The sequence below is a fragment of the Gymnoscopelus microlampas genome (assembly GCF_963454915.1).
Source record: "Gymnoscopelus microlampas genome assembly, chromosome: 1".
NCBI classification, from domain to species: domain Eukaryota; kingdom Metazoa; phylum Chordata; class Actinopteri; order Myctophiformes; family Myctophidae; genus Gymnoscopelus; species Gymnoscopelus microlampas.
Genome location: NC_139962.1, coordinates 15,215,738 through 15,228,499, shown reverse-complemented (window position 1 = coordinate 15,228,499; position 12,762 = coordinate 15,215,738).

Here is a 12,762-nt window from a genome sequence, read left to right as displayed (position 1 = left end):
TCCTGACTGGGGAATGGGGATGAGTCATCTTATTGACCCTCTTATGTCTGGAAGGGACAACTACCTCTTTCAGCCTCATTCCATTAATAGCCCACAACCACAGTGATGTATCAATAATCGCCAGCCAGCCTAGACGAGGTTGCTGACACACATCAGTCATTCTTTTATGAAATCGCAGCACATGCCCCCAGTGGTGTGTTCTAGTTTTTTTCGGAGGCTATACGATAATTATTCCCTGCACAACATACGCGATACGCTAGTGCGATTTCAATGGATGAAATGGTTAGTAGACTGTATACGTTTTTTTCCAAAAAAATCTGCACTGTATACGGCCTATACAGCGTAACACGGTAGAACACACCACTGCATGCCCCCTCCAGCAACACCTCACAGCAAAAACAGAATCTATTAATACATTTGGCTAATTCAGCGCTTCCTTTCGTGTCCTGTTATCACTGTCCTCTTTTCATTGTAGCTATATGTTCTACCACAAGAACATGTCAAATGTACAGACAATGTTTGCCACAACGTCCATCATACATATAGGCTTTGTTTCGTCTACGTTTAATTGTTCACTATACATTTGGCTCTTTGGGACGTATTTATTTATACTTATTTTCTTTCAGCAATATTTTTGCCACAGTACGAACCACACAGGAAGGGAACGCCGTTAGCGAGAGTTAGACAAAATGGCTAATAGTAATTAAACATTTGCCACTTACTATGTCTTTGCAGTCACTTGCAGTAATGTCCTTATTCATAGCCACCCGTCACGTTAATATTTTTCGTAATTTTCATGTCATGTACATCCCAAAGAAAACATTAATTAACCATGTTATCGTCGTTATGAACAACACTTCCGCGTGACCAAAAGAAAACAGCCAGGTTTTGCGAGAGAAACAAGCAACCAGGTCTATGAAAACAAGCCCAAATGAAGCGAGCACTTCGCCCTTTAAACACATTGGCTATTTGAAAATAGCTGATCTACAAGCTCACAATGCTTCGCGATAAGCAACTGCACTTTAAGAAACAAGCCCAGGTCTATGAAAACAAGCCCAAAAGAAGCGAGTAATAATGTTGCACTTACTATCTTCTCTTTGCAGTCACTCGCAGTAATGTCCATATTTCATTATAGCAACCGAGTCGCGGTAATATTTCCGTAATTTTGTCATGTACATCCCAAAGACAACATTATTAATGTGTAATGATGATGATGATGATGATGAAGTGTAAGCATGCGTCGTTAAAAAACGTCCAGGGGGAAACACTACTGCCCTCAAAAGTAGTTCTGCTCCAATATAGCAGCAGGTAGGTAGGAACCAAAAAACTTCAAACTGACACAGAGGTAGTTATAAGGTGCATATCTTTGTCCAGCTCGCTCTGCTGCCTTTGTATGGTAAATACAACCATTGAAAACTAGGCTTTTATCAGTCTGCTCAAAATAGTTGACCAGCCTACCATAGTCCTACCATTACATAGCCTAAAAACATAAAAACAAATAGATTATCTATCTATCTACCTATCTGTCTGTAAAAAAGAAATATATATATATAATATATATATCAAATCTTAAAATGATAATATTAATAATCATATACTACATATAATGAATCATCATATATTTCATTGAAAAATGAAAAAATAAACATGAAAAATAAATTGTGATTCTGCCTCACAAAAATCGTGATATGACAATTTTGCCATATTGCCCACCCCTATGAATAGTTATATAAGCATGCCCATATATGGGCAATTTGGCATACACTCATGACATCAGGTATCTCCATACATGGGAATAAAAGGGACAAGGACTGACAGACCCAGATCTCCATATATGGCCATATCTGTCACATCGGCAGTCGTAGGTGTCAAACTCTATAGGTGAGGGCCGCGTAGCCCCCTAATAGTTAATCACAATTGCATATGATTGTGTCTCAGTTCTCCCTTCCCTATAGCAGGTGATCTCTAGTAGAATGGTCTTCCCTTTTCAGAGTCGGGGCTTCAAAATTAATCCCCACCCTCTGGCAAGAATTAAAAACTCATCTCATCGCCTCATTTTTGTATTGTGTGGTTATGGATGCAACATGTTTTCATGTTCAGTTTCTTTAATATATTATTATTCTTTAATATATGAAATAGGGGTAGTACATTGAAATTAATGCATTTTGAGAGATCTGAATGTGTAGACAGCAAGCCTTGGCAATGGGTTGGCTGGTCAATTAACACTGCACTGTGCAGTGTGGTAAACATGTTTAATGATACATTTTCCAAGCTGGCACTTGGGAATGTTGGCAATTGATACTGTGTTTGATAGTGATGCGCGCACGCTTGCACACACACATATACATATACACAAACGGGGTCAGACACACACACCTACCCACACACAGACACACACACACCAGAGTGCCTTCATTAGTCATTGTGTCATAAAAGCATTGTCAGCATGAACAATAAACATGGTTCATCCACAACAAGGCCTTTCTCTGTCTTAAAGAAATAGTTTTGGCAGCCAGTACTTCTAACAATGCAATAACCATTTAATCACACACACACACACACGCACACGCACACGCACACGCACACGCACTCGCACTCGCACTCGCACACACACACAATCTAAAAGTGCTATACGCTCTTCCATCTGCCTTGGGCACTTCTGATTACAGAAGGTGATAAAAGAAGGATAAATTAGCCTATCTCTCAGACCATCTCAAGGTAAAACCTATGACGAAGGGCAGGAAGACAGCAGAAAAAATTAAGAAAAGGCCAGGTGGACAAACATGAGCTAAGAGGACACAGAGAAGACAGAGAGGAGAAAGTAGAGAGGAGGAAAGAGGACACCCCTTCCTAATGCAAGGATAGAAGGATGTTAATTTAACTCTGAGTGTGTACAAGTGTAACCCGTAAGGGTCCATTTGGTTACACTCTCTGAGTGACAAATGGATAAATTAGCACTGAGGATTTCACTTTGCATGCTCTAACGGCAGCGTTGCACAGGCCAAAAGAAATGTATGCAAGACTCTATGCAAAATGCCAAGACGTGAATAGAGGTCACACAGTGGACTGCATTAATGGAACGCAATGCAGGAAAATATGGAAAGGTTCAGAGAAAGGACAAGGGAGAGAGAGGGAGGGAGGGATGGAAATGACAGCAGGTGATGGGAAGGGGGGGGGGAGGGGGGGGGGGGAGAGAAAGATGTTGTGTTCCTTCGGCCAACACCAGCCGGCCATTAGAACCGTACCAAGGGAAAACGTGGGCATTTCACACACCTGCAAGCATGAGTAGAGTATCCCAGAAGTAATGTTCAAACACAGTGCAGAGAGAGATCAGCCTGAGACCAGATGGCCGTGGCAAAATACTTGACACACACAGAATTCAATGGCGAGGCTGAGAGAAATTGGAGAGAACACTATTGGAAGGCCTGTCTAGACGCCATGCGGGTGGCGGTGACTGGCTGCTTCCAGCGCTTGGACCACTGTCCGGATGCATAATTAACAGGCTGGTTTGGCACCTGACAGCCTCTGAGGTCGCTGTGTCCTCTCCATTAGCCCGGCGCCAATCAGCCTCTGGATCACCTGAGCACGTCCTTGTCCCTTCAGCAGATTGCCCAGAGGACATCAGTCACATTATACAGCCCAATCAGTGGCTGAGGCACACACAAAGGCCAGGGTATAGAGACGTGCGATGCAGCAGGGCGGAATGATGTCTCCTAAATGAAGCCCGAGCTGCCTCTCAGGGCGAATGGGGGTCTGAATCAAGTGCAAGCATGTGAGCCCCTAAATATAGAAACTTTCTTCTAATGACACTGATCAAGAAGAGTGCGGACTGAGGGCTCATGCTGTCGCCACAAATTATGTATTTGCTCCACGTAAGATTTTCCAATCTATTGGTGTGTTAAAATTGATGGGCAAATGTGAATGTGCCCCTTTTAAATGTCAGCCCCTCACAGGTCAACATAATTGTGTTTTTTGAAAATACCACAGCAGGTGTCACCAACTTTATATTAATTCCTCTGGGACATTTTGTAGCATTTTGTTACAGACATACCGCTAAATAAGTTTTGCGCGATCAATAACAACGGCCCTTTCTAGTGTGAATGTCTGTGTCTGTGTGTGTGTGTGTGTGTGTGTGTGTGTGTGTGTGTGCGTTTTTTTTATGTATACTTCTTTTTTTCTCTTGAGGACCAAGGCGGACAGAGTCCAAACCAATTCCTCGTCACACTGATATTAATTCTGCCGCAGCGGAACTAACATCGGCATCAGCTCAGGTTTTTCGGAAGCGTGGTAGATCCCTCAGATCCCTCACCAAACAAACCCATTTGTTCCCACTCAAATGCGGGTCTAAAACTCTGGGCTCCTGTTGACCTATGACTGGGCCTCAACACAATACTGAAAGACTCCTTTGAGAAGGCAAGGACAGCAGGCGGGGGGCGGGGGGGTTTTTGGGCCACTGTGGGTTGAGAGTCTCTTGGCTCCTATTTCCCAGTTCCGAGCGATAGGCCCAGGGAGATGAAAGACCTTCAGAGTTTGTGAATTGAGCTCTGGACAGGTCCCACAAAGATAGATGAGGTAACACACAGCCCCCCAAAAGACTGTGGGACGGCTGCTTTCCATTGACCAAGCTATTGTCTTTCCGTAGAAAGCCTCCGTTTGACTTCTTGATAAGCAACAATGGAGCGGATGTGGTATTGTTGCGGCTCAGTCCAAGGGTTCAGCGCTGGGCAATGTGGGGCTGTAATGGGACTACAAATTCGATTGCACCCCCCAACCCTTCATGTTATCTCCTGTTGTGAATTTACCCATTAAGACCTGAGGCCGATTAAAAACATTTTTTTCTAAATCCTATGCTTAAAGAAACATATATATTCAAAGATTTGCACAAATTTTTATTTTCTTTCCAAAATAGCAGATCTACAAGCTCATAGCGCGGAACTCGGTGCCGCGCTATGAGCTTGTATATCTGCTATTTTTGAATAGTCAAAGAAATCTAAAAATGACACAGGTGCGTTCCCGGTCTTAATGGGTTAAACTGATGACACAATAAGGAAAAGAAAACGATAATTTCATAATTCAACATTAGTTTTGTGACATCTTTCTTTTTCACATAATTTACTTTGGTCTCGAGGGGCAACCTGTGAGTCCACTGAGCTAAAGGCCCAAACCGAGCAGCATCAAGGTTAGTAAGAGCAGGGGTTCCCAAAGTTTGGGTCCGCGAAACTTTGGGTCATTAAAAAAAATAAAAAAAAATAAAAAAAATATATTTTTTTTAAACAGAATGGAGGAAATATACTCTAAAATGATTACAAATAGTACATTTTACCATTTTAATACATTACAAATGCACACCGAACGTGCAAGTTTATGTGCATAAATTACCTCAAGGGTTAGGTGGGGTCGCGAGTCAATGACCGCATTATTTTGGGGTCGCGGGCTGAAAAGTTTGGGAACCCATGAGTAAGAGAGCATGGGGTGAATGTACAGTGGCACCTGCTGCACAGACAGCCGCCTCCTTTCTGTTTTTGTTTTCCCCAGATTGACTATCTGTAAGCATCCACACACTAAGATTCTCAGTGTTCATTTAACTGTACAATTGGGTCCATTTGGTTACAATCGTGTACGTACAATGTATAGATGATGAATACTAAGGATTTTACTGTGCAGTGTTGCAGGGGGCGGGGTTAGGGGGTTACCAGATCAATGTCTATCTGTGTTTTATTTTTTTTACCTCAAACACATGGCTGCGGCAACCATGCCGCTAGCTTTAACTGGAATCGCCCACACTGACTGGAAATGGGGGCGAGGGAGTACTGAGAGCATGCAAATTCAAAACTTCCCACATTTTGAAGGCTTTCGTGACCCGTGGTTTTCCCGTCTGGAGTGGTGGGAGAGAATAGTGGTATAGGAGCCGGAGGATTCAATGATGACTGCATGGCTTTCAAGTGTGTGTGTGTGTGTGTGTGTGTGTGTGTGTGTGCGTGTGCGTGTGCGTGTGCGTGTGCGTGTGCGTGTGCGTGCCCGTGCATGTGAGTGCGTGCGTGGGTGGGTGCATTTTTTTAATTTTATGTTCGATTTTATGTGATAATCGAGCACATATGCACTTCCTGGTTGGATCCTACCTTTATTAGGTTTCGAGAGCCTGTAAGGCTTCGAACCCTATTACATTCCTTGGCTTTCATTATTATTATTATTCTTCCGCCGGTTTTGCCAGTTCTGGCCTAACCGCCTGGTCACTTCTTATGAAATTCGGCAATATGGTAGAGGGCTATGCCAAACGGCGAAAACCTGAAACTCACAACCATTGGCCAAAGGGTGGCGCTGTAGCACTCAATTGAACATGCCAACTTTGAACAGGTACAGCTCATGCCCTGTTCGACCTACAGCCATGAAACTTCGATACACACATGCGTCTCCTCATGCCTAACAACTTTCGCTGTTTGACTTTTGACCTCTGACCTTTAGATCTCCCACCATTTCGAATTCTATGAAAAGCAGTAAAAAGCAGTAAAAAGCCTACTCCTCCTGGGATTTATGAGCAATCTGTACGAAACTGTATACACATGAACTTTGGACCAATGCCGACAAACGTAACTTAGCGGATTTTCCATAAGTGAAAACGTTAAGCTTTTATAAGCCAATGAAAATTGCAGCTTTTTTTAAATTATTCATCTGCCCCTAACACATACATGCAGACTCACATTTGTTTGACACTTTGCAATATTGTAGAGGGTCCTTCCAAGTATCACTGAAACCAATCTTACTCCAATTGGTCAAAGGGGGGCGCTATAGCAATTTTTTGAAAATGCAAACTTTAAACAGGCAAAAGTCATGCCTCGTTTGGCCGACAGCCGTTAAACCTGCTTACACATGTGCCTTGACTCATGAGGAACACATGTATCACTTTGACCAGTAAGCTCTGCCCTTAGATTGTCTGCAATTTTGAGCAGTTTGAAAAACATTTAAATCCAGGATTTCTGAGCAATTTGCATGAAACTGTGTCAAATACATGTTTGAGGCCCTTTTTCACAGGTTCAGGTGTGTTGGTTCAATAGCTTGATCGCTTAATCATCTGCCTTGAAACCATAGGGTAGCCGGTTCGAATCCCACCTCAGGTAGACTTAATTATAATTGCATTGCACACAACATGACTATATCAATGAATACATGTGCAATTGTTAAAGATGACGAGAAATGAATACTTGAAAGTAGTTATTTTCAATGTATGACGTACTTCATTCGCGCTTTTGTTTTGTTTTGTTGGATTCTCCCTTTTCACTGTCTAAGGCTGTGTATTGGATAGCTCCACCAGTAGAGTGTGAGTCTCATGTGCCGAAGGTCCCTGGTTCGAATCCCACTTATTACAGTTCACATTTAAATTGCATTGTACAAAACATGACCCTGTTAATTCAGACATGTGCAATGTTTAGACAATAACACGAAATGCTTTTGAGAGTAGTTGTTTTTTATGTATGACATACTTTCTTGTGAAAATAGACGATCTACAATCTCACACCTTTTTAGATAGCAACGCGTTGTGAGCTTGTAGATCGACTATTTTCCACTAGTTTCCATTCCGAAATATATTGAGCAGTTTGAAAAACATTTAAACCAAGGATTTCTGAGCAATTTGCGTGAAAGTGTGTCATGTGTGTAAACTCCCTTTTCACTAGTACAGGTCTGTTGGCCCAATGGCTTAATCATCTGCCTTGAAACCACAGGGTTCCTGGTTCGAATCCCACGTCATGTAGAATTCATTATAATTGCATTGCACACAACATGACTGTATCAATGAATACATGTGCAATTGTTAACCAGTAAACTCCGCCCTTAGATTGTCTGCAATTTTGAGCAGTTTGAAAAACATTTAAATCCACTATTTCTGAGCAATTTGCGTGAAAGTGTGTCATGTGTGTGAACTCCCTTTTCATCAGTTCGGGTCTGTTGGCCCAATGGCTTAATCATCTGCCTTGATACCAGAGGGTCGCCGGTTCAAATCTCACCTCATGCAGACCTCAACTCAATTGCATTGCACACAACATGACTGTATCAATGAATGACCAATGCCGACAGACGTGAGCAAGCAGATTTTCCATAAGTGAAAACGTTAAGCTTTTTATAAGCCAATGAAAATTGCAGTTTTATGACAATTATTCATCTGCCCCTAAAACATACATGCAGACTTGCATTTGTTTGACACTTTGCAATATTGTAGAAGGTCATTCCAAGTATCACTGAAACCAATCTTACTCCAATTGGTCAAAGGGGGGCGCTATAGCAATTTTTTGAAAATGCAAACTTTAAACAGGCAAAAGTCATGCCTCGTTTGGCCGACAGCCGTTAAACCTGCTTACACATGTGCCTTGACTCATGAGGAACACATGTATCACTTTGACCAGTAAGCTCTGCCCTTAGATTGTCTGCAATTTTGAGCAGTTTGAAAAACATTTAAATCCAGGATTTCTGAGCAATTTGCGTGAAAGTGTGTCATGTGTTTGAACTCCTTTTTCACTAGTTCAGGTGTGTAGGTTCAATAGCTTGATAGCTTAATCATCTGCCTTGAAACCACAAGGTTGCTGGTTCGAATCCCACCTCAGGTAGACTTCATTATAATTGCATTGCACACAACATGACTGTATCAATGAGGAACATATCTATCACTTTGACCAGTAAGCTCCGCCCTTAGATTGTCTGCAATTTTGAGCAGTTTGAAAAACATTTAAATCCAGCATTTCTGAGCAATTTGCGTGAAAGTGTGTCATGTGTGTGAACTCCTTTTTCATCAGTTCGGGTCTGTTGGCCCAATGGCTTAATCATCTGCCTTGATACCACAGGGTCGCTGGTTCAAATCTCACCTCATGCAGACCTCAACTCAATTGCATTGCACACAACATGACTGTATCAATGCATGTGCAATTGTTAAAGATAACGAGAAATGCATACTTGAAAGTAGTTATTTTCAATGTATGACGTAATTCATTTGCCCTTTTGTTTTGTGTTGTTGGCTTCTCCTTTCTCACTATCTGATGCTGTCGATTCAATAGCTCCACCAGTAGAGTGTGAGAGTGTCAACAGACACCATCAGGGAGGCCATATCTCTAGCTCAATGAGAAGAGAGGCAGCCTGTGAATCCATAGGTCGCTGGTTCGATCCCTGTCCCCAACAATGCGTTGAGGTGATCATCATTTGGAATTCCCCCTATTCCCATGGATTGGATCCACCCCTCTCACTCATCACCAATCACACCTGCCACATGCACAGTACAATTTTTAGGTACTTTTACTTTACTACTCTACTCTACTGCAATTACAGCAGATGACAGCTTTAGTTACTTGTTACTTTGCAGATGTAATTATTAATACAACACCTACAGTAACCACATACAGCCGATCTACAATGTGACTCGTTATGAGCTTGTATGTATATAATAAGCAACCCATGCTGTATGATAACTTACCACATATGAAATCCAATTCTGTCTATCCAATGGCTCAGTCTGTACTGTGGCCATAGCTGAGTGGTTAGTGAGCCCACCTAGGGAGCCAGAGGCCCTGGTTGCCCCAGGTACGATTCCAGGCCAGGCCAGCAAATGTGTCGATGAAATGAAATTTGTCCCTGAGCAAGACTCTTAACCCCTAATTGCTCACAGGCCCTCATTGGAAACAAGACCGCAAGGACTTTCATGAACGGACCTGGAATTATCCTTATCCTTTACACTGTCTACCCACAAGTCTATAGGTCCCTGGTTCAAACCTCAATTTAACCGGTCCAAATATAATTTACTGAACAAAAATCATGACTTTGTTAATTAATGCATGTTCACTTCTTCTCTCTCGCTCTCTCTCTTACTGCCTCTCTTTCTCACTGCCTCTCTCTCTCTCTCCCTCTCTCTCTCTCACTGCCTCTCTCTCTCTCTCCCTCTCTCTTTCTCTTTCTCTTTCTCTTTCTCTTTCTCTTTCTCTCTCTCTCTCTCTCTCTCTCTCTCTCTCTCTCTCTCTCTCTCTCTCTCTCTCTCTCTCTCTCTCTCTCTCTCTCTCTCTCTCTCTCTCTCTCTCTCTCTCTCTCTCTCTCTCTCTCTCTCTCTCTCTCTCTCTCTCTCTCTCTCTCTCTCTCTCTCTCTCTCTCTCTCTCTCTCTCTCTCTCTCTCTCTCCTTCTCTCTCCCTCTCCCTCTCCCTCTCCCTCTCCCTCTCTCTGTCACTGTCTGTCTGTCTGCCAGTCTGCCACTCTGTCACTGTCTGTCTGTCTGCCAGTCTGCCACTCTGTCACTGTCTGTCTGTCTGTCTGTCTGCCAGTCTGCCAGTCTGCCACTCTGTCACTCTGTCACAGTCTGTCTGTCTGCCAGTCTGCCACTCTGTCACTGTCTGTCTGTCTGCCAGTCTGCCACTCTGTCACTGTCTGTCTGTCTGCCAGTCTGCCACTCTGTCACTGTCTGTCTGTCTGCCAGTCTGCCACAGTCTGTCTGTCTGTCTGTCTGCCAGTCTGCCACTCTGTCACTGTCTGTCAGTCTGCCACTCTGCCACTCTGTCACAGTCTGTCTGTTTGTCTGTCTGCCACTCTGTCACAGTCTGCCAGTCTGCCAGTCTGTCACAGTCTGCCAGTCTGCCACTCTGTCACTGTCTGTCTGTCTGCCAGTCTGCCAGTCTGCCACAGTCTGTCTGTCTGCCAGTCTGCCAGTCTGCCACAGTCTGTCACAGTCTGCCAGTCTGCCAGTCTGCCACTCTGTCACAGTCTGCCAGTCTGCCACTCTGTCAAAGTCTGCCAGTCTGCCAGTCTGCCACTCTGTCACAGTCTGCCAGTCTGCCATTATTCTCGAAACCGCTCATTGCTGCTTGCAGCTATATTTTCCTCTTGCAATGCGTCTTGGTTTTGGAGACGCATTGCATTTACACTTCAAATGTGTCTCTGGTGGTTTAGGTCAGTGGTTCTCAAACTTTTTCATGACAAGGACCCCCAAAATGATATGTATTTGGCCGCGGACCCCCATCTGAAAATATTTTGTTCCAGGGACCCCCAGAAGCAAAGATTTGAGTTACAAATGTTCGCTTTGAAAATATATGTATTCAAAGATTTGCACACATTTTCAAGATATTTAAAAAATATATATATAATACAGATATACAAGCTCATGAGCTTGTATATCTGCTATTTTTGAATAGCCAAAGTATAAAAGGTCATAATTATTCTGATGCTATATTTACACATTTTGCTGGGTACCCCCATGAACCCCCTCAAGTACCCCTGGGGGTCCCCGGACCCCACTTTGAGAACCAATGGTTTAGGCGATCGGATCTTGCGTCATGGGTGCATTCCACCTGACCGATCTGTATTCGCTCCATCCGATCTCCATCCAATCACCCAGGACACAACATGGCTATGCCGGGAGTAATCGGCCTGAACTCTTACTTTGCTGGCCTACTTTCCCTTTGCCTTGCCCAGCCAAACGTTCTTCATTGAGCCCAGCTGCCCTCGCTTCAATCCTACTTACGTATCTGGTTGTTGGCTGAGATGTGGAGCTTTTGTTTCTGTTTTGAAAGTGCCGTAACCCATTCAATCCGGGAACGCATCTTCTCTGTCATTTTTGATTTCTTTGGCTATTCAAAAATAGCAGATATACAAGCTCATAGCGTGGCACTGAGTGCATCACTATGAGCTTGTATATCTGCTGTTTTTGAAAAAATCATGAAAATGTGTAAAACAATATATATTCCAATATTTTCACAAATTTTCACGATATTTTTTTTTTGCAGATCTACAAGCTCATAGTGCAACACGCTATGATCTTGTATATCTGCTATTTTTGAATAGTCAAAGAAATCTTAAAATGACACAAATGATGCTTTCCCGGTCTTAAAGGGTTAAATCCTTCACTAGCCTGAAAGTAGTTGGCTGGTCACACCAAAATTTTACGTAGCTCTTTCGCCCTTTAAAGGCACATAACTAATTCAGCAGAGAAGAGAGGATGCAGCTCCATAAAGTAAAACATATTTTTTCAATGGAGATCGGAATATAAATTGCCTTAAGAGACTGCACTCTGTATAAAATATTCATTAAAACAAATAGACCACTATCAGACATCTAATTAAATGGTTTGAACTTATACTTTTTTTTACACTGAATGCTGCATTGGTGTTGCAATAAAAGCCCTCAGTGAAACAAGTCAATTTGCAGATATCATATTAAAAGAAAATTGTCTGTATGTTATGACAAAGAAACCTTGTGAAATGATGATTTCTCCAGGCAAAAGTTTGCAGAGCCTGCATGCTCTTTCTAGATATGAAGCACCTCAAGAAACCTGGCTTTGAACTCAATAACTTATGTTTACCTGTCTCGTGTGTGTTGATTCGTAAAAAAAATATAGGTTGTTGTAAGAAGTTAAGGATTTAGAAAATATGCGATGTTGTAAGTTAAGGATTTAATATTTCTAAAGTTTGTGCATTTTTCCAAAAATCGAAAAAAGTTCCATAAAATAAAATAGAAACCTTATAAATATAGTGAAAATATAGTGAAAATATAGCTCAAGTTGTTAGCTTGTGGATCGGCTTTTTTCACTAAATAGGGCATAAGAGGTTAATTCATAACGTTTTTCTAAGTTTGGGTCCTGGGGAGACGTACAATTTCTCGAGCTAAAACGTTTGGGAAACGCTGTGCTGGAAGAGTCAGTAGCAAGTGGTGCATGCCTTGTCACCTTTAACATGTTGACTAATACTGCCAGAACACCAGGGGTGCAATGTAGAGGTGCTTCACATTTCTGTCCTTGTTTAGCA